General features: G+C 53.1%; 1 pseudogene; it reads left to right on the top strand.

The window, feature by feature from the left end:
* The window catches only part of LOC139639295 (synuclein-like), a 16,023-nt pseudogene that overhangs the window by 1,254 nt on the left and 9,769 nt on the right, over positions 1 to 5,000 (top strand).

Raw genomic sequence — 5,000 nt, 5'->3', positions numbered from 1 at the left:
AAACTATAGATGCGGAAGTTTATTTGCGATGGAAAGCGAGGGATGGACGGAGGAGTGGAAGGGAACCTGTGTAGATAAGAAGATAGAGGGATGAAGGTTAAAAAAGGAGCAACACTTTAAAGAAGGAGGTATAGAGAGAGAGAGAAGGATGAGCGGAGGACAAAAGAGTGAAATTATACATGAGGTGGAGGGTGTGGTGGCTGGTTTGTGATGGATGGATGGATGGATGGATGGATGGATGATGGATGGATGGATGGATGAAAGGCAAGCTTGAGGAAGGATGGATGAGAGAGGAGGGAGGGAGGAAAGGAGGGATAGAGGGAGGGAGGGAGGGGAAGAAGCTGAGGCAAAACGATGGAAACGCAACGGAAAAAGAGGGATGGAGGAAGGAAGGATAGACGCATGGAAGGATGGACGGAAGGAAAGATGGAGGACAGAGGTCCGGGAAGAGGATAAAAAAGAAAAGAAAGAAGGATAGAAAGAGAAAGAAAGAGAGAGATGGGCGGAGAAGAGACTGAAGCAACATGAAACTAGTAGATAAGGAAGTTTAATTGATGGTCTATCTATCTCTCTCTCTATCTATCTATCTATCCAATTGTAACGTTGTCACAGGTTAGTTTCCCCCCTCCAACGAATGCAAACGCCCGGAACTGATTTTGCAACAGGCACGTTTTATTCACACCACAACTTAAAATGCGTCCGCAACGTCTTTTATGGCGAGTCAGTTTACAGCTCAACACATACTCCGAAAACAGTGACATAGGTTTCAACAGACACTCCGCTCCAACTCCCCCTTGAAACATCAAGAAAAACAACATATTCAATAATCCAGCGAATACAATAATCCAGCAAATACATCCGAACATACAATATATACACACCCATAACATCCACAATCCCAAACACATACCGGTCTCGAAGCTTTTGCTCCTAAAGCTTGCAACCCAGATGAGCCTCACAGAGTCCCCGCACCTTCACAGTATAAACACAGGTACAACGCAATCAGCCTTTTACGCACTTCACCGCACAGCCCTCTAGCAGACCACATAACATAGTGTAAACATACCATTTAATGTAGCCTCAGCTCCTCGGTGCCCCAGGGAAAAATATCGCCTCACGCCGCAAGGCAGTCGGCGTCCAGCCAGCACACTTTCCCAACTAAACTTGGCACTTCCTTATCACGTCAACAGCAGCGCGCCCGGCTACCGTAATACTGTTATTCTGCGCGCAGCCACACTCGCAGCTGCCGCGCCTTACATTCACCCCCCCAACATAGATCATCGTCCCGAGGATAAAGACACAGAGCTAAGTACCTGCCAGGTCCAATTACCCTACATCACTGAACCCTCGTCTAGATTATCAATCAAGGTGGACAGAATATCTTTTAAGGTGCCTAACCACAGACTGTTAATGTGAGCCACTACCCGAGCTCCAGCCCTTCCTCCTCGCCTTGGGACCGCAGATCGTGGCAGATGAAAAGGATTGGAGTGCACGCCTGCCGTGCTTCTGGTAGACCGCCGCAGCACCACCGGAGAAGAGTCCCGTTCGTCTTCCGACAGCTCCGTTTCAGACCCCTGCTGTAAATCAACCGCTACATCCTCCACGTCACTCTGCTCATGCTCCACAGGCCCTGCCTGCAGATCTGCCTCCTCCAAATCACTGGCTTGCCCGAGCACTCGGTCAGGATTCTGCCCTTCCGTGCCCTCTTCTGAAGAAAACTTTGTTAGCAGCACCGCAGTTTCCTCTTCAGACCCCTCGTCAGCCGAGGCCCCGCTCTGCCCTAAGCCAGATTCCCCACCCATCCCGGGAGTCTGGTCCGCAGCCCGATCAGTACCACAGGGCCTGAGTTCAAGCCGGTGTACACTACTGGGAGCCTGGGAACCATCCACCGGAGCAACGGTGTAAACCGCCCCTTTGGGATTCGGCCGAGACAACACCTGATATGGCACTGGCAGCCACAGGTCTTGGATCTTGTGCCGACCCTTGAACGTGCGATTCCGCCGGTAGACCAACTGTCCCTCGTGCAGAGCACTTTGCCGTGAAGGGGGCCCGTTGCGTCGTCTCCGGGCCTCTGCATGCAGTGCCATTTGCCTCTGTGCATGACTGTGAGCTGCCTTTAACTGCCGCTGGTGTACGTAGATCCAATCGTCAGCAGTCCCATCATATTCCTCCTCCCCTACTCCCAACAGAATGTCCACTGGCAGATTAGGGGACCTGCCAAACATCAAGAAATATGGTGTGTAGCCAGTGCTGGAATGTTCTGATGTATTATATGCAAAGACCACCTCCGGCAAATGCTCCACCCACCTCCTCTTCTTCTCCGGAGGAAGTGTCCTCAACAGGTCATGGAGAGTGCGATTAAACCGTTCGCACTGCCCATTTCCCTGCGGATGATAAGGGGTAGTACGGCTTCGGTTCATTCCATAAACCTTGCACAGATTCTGTATTATCTCTGCTTCAAAACATCTTCCTTGATCCGAATGAATTCTTTGAGGAACCCCATACTTATGAATCCATTCCTTCACCAAGGCCCTTGCTACTGTCACAGCCTTCTGATCTCGGGTTGGAACTGCCACCGTGAACTTGGAGAATACATCTGTGAACAGCAGCACATTTTCACGGCCATCGCTTGAAGGCTCCAACACTGTAAAATCCATAGCCAGCACTTCCAGCGGTCGAGACGCCAAAAGACTCCCCCATTCTGTAACCACCTTTGGCAGTGGGGCCTTGGCCACAATGCACCGCTTGCACTTCCGGCAGTATTCCTCAATCTCTGCGTGCATCCCTGGCCAGTAGCACCTTGCTCGCACCAGCTGAAATGTCCTCTCTACTCCCTGGTGCCCATGACCATCATGCATGTGCCCCAGGACTTCCGCACGCAAACTGCGGGGTAGCAGCAGCTGCTTCAGGCGCCCCCGTCTGGAATCCAGGAGCTCCCGGTACAGCACCCCCGCCTCCTCAGTGATGTTATCCCATTGCCTCAGGAGTTCCACCGTTTCCCTGTCCTCCTGCGCACGTTCTGCCCGGGTGGGTTTCCATCCCCTCCCCCAATACTTATGGAATGCCGTGATCACCGCATCAGCTTGCTGCTGCGAACCCAAGAAGTCACTAGAATACTTAGGGAAGCTTGACGATACCCCCATGGTATTCACCGAAGCGGTGCGGTTGCCCCCTACCCCAGCTGACAGAGTAGTTTTCACTTGCTCGGCCGTTTGCCAAACCCCCGGGCCCTCAGCCTGTACATACTGCCTTGACAATCCATCAGCATTGGCATTCTGCCTCCCCGGCCGGTATCGCAACTCGAAGTCAAACTGGGCCAGCTCTGACACCCATCTCTGCTCCACCGCTCCCAACTTTGCTGTTGCTAGGTGACTCAGGGGATTATTGTCTGTGAACACTGTGAATTTCCGCCCCAGCAGATAGTCGCGGAATTTATCTGTGACCGCCCACTTCAGAGCCAGCAGCTCCAACTTCATGGCGCTGTAGTTGTCCATATTCCTCTCGGAGCGCCGCAGCCCTCGGCTTGCATAGGCCACTGGCCTCCGGCCCCCCTCCCCGTCCTGTGACAGCACCGCCCCCAGCCCCTGATGGCTAGCATCAATCTCCAAATAAAAAGCTTTGGTGAAATCTGCATAAACCAACACAGGAGCCGAGGTGAGCCGCCTCTTCAGCATCTGAAAAGCACTGTCACATTCCGGGCTCCACAACTGATTAAAGGGGACCCCACCGGACCTTGAACCACGCCCCTTGTGGGAGCTCATGGCCGAGAGGGCATGAAGCGGTGCTGCGATACGTGAGAAGTTTTCCACGAATCTCCTGTAATAACCCGCAAAACCCAGGAAAGACTGGAGCTCTGCACAGTTTCCAGGACGCCTCCACTCAGCCACTGCACGTATTTTCTCAGGGTCAGTAGCCACCCCCTCGGCAGAGATGACATGGCCCAGGTAGGACACTTCACTTTGGAATAGGGAACACTTGCTCCACTTCACCTTCAAGCCATGCTCGCGAAACCGTGACAACACCATACGCAGGCGAGCGAGGTGCTGGTTGAAGGACGTGGAGAACACCACCACGTCATCCAGGTACAGGAGCAGAGACTGAAAATGCTCATCCCCAAAGATGCGTTCCATGAGGCGCTGAAAGGTCCCTGGCGCATTGCACAGGCCGAAAGGCATGCGGTTAAACTCGAACAGGCCGAACGGTGTGCAGAATGCCGTCTTCTGGCGGTCACCCTCCGCTACCACAACCTGGTTGTAACCGCTGGCCAGGTCGAGCGTTGAAAACCATTGAGCACCCCCCAGCGCATCCAGTGACTCCTCAATTCGGGGCAGGGGGTACGCGTCTTTCCGGGTCTTCGCGTTGAGTTGACGATAATCCACACACATCCTCAGGGTCCCGTCCTTCTTCCGCACGATCACCAGAGGCGAGGAGTACGGGCTGCAACTCTCCCTAATAACCCCCTGCTGCAACAGCTGCATTATATGTGCTTTAACCTCCTCATACTGACTTGGAGGAAGCCTCCGGTAACGCTGCTTAACGGGGGTGTTCTCTAGCAGGGGAATCTCATGCTGTATAATCTCGGTGCAGCCCAATTCGCTATTACTCCTGGCAAATACATCTGCATTTTCATCCAGCAAATCTCTTACCTGTGCTAACTGCTGCTCATCCAAATGGGGACAGTTAAAGTCAAATGGAAACTTGGGCACCCCTACCCCTACAAACACAGGTACAACGCAATCAGCCTTTTACGCACTTCACCGCACAGCCCTCTAGCAGACCACATAACATAGTGTAAACATACCATTTAATGTAGCCTCAGCTCCTCGGTGCCCCAGGGAAAAATATCGCCTCACGCCGCAAGGCAGTCGGCGTCCAGCCAGCACACTTTCCCAACTAAACTTGGCACTTCCTTATCACGTCAACAGCAGCGCGCCCGGCTACCGTAATACTGTTATTCTGCGCGCAGCCACACTCGCAGCTGCCGCGCCTTACACTATGCT

Source organism: Centroberyx affinis, unplaced genomic scaffold (assembly GCF_046629955.1).
Source record: "Centroberyx affinis isolate AG114_WGS23_722 - 3 ecotype Tasmania unplaced genomic scaffold, CSIRO-AGI_Caff_v1 ptg007071l_1, whole genome shotgun sequence".
Taxonomy (NCBI): domain Eukaryota; kingdom Metazoa; phylum Chordata; class Actinopteri; order Beryciformes; family Berycidae; genus Centroberyx; species Centroberyx affinis.
The sequence above is the reverse complement of the archived record's forward strand: the minus strand, read 5'-3'. Positions and strand labels throughout refer to the sequence as shown.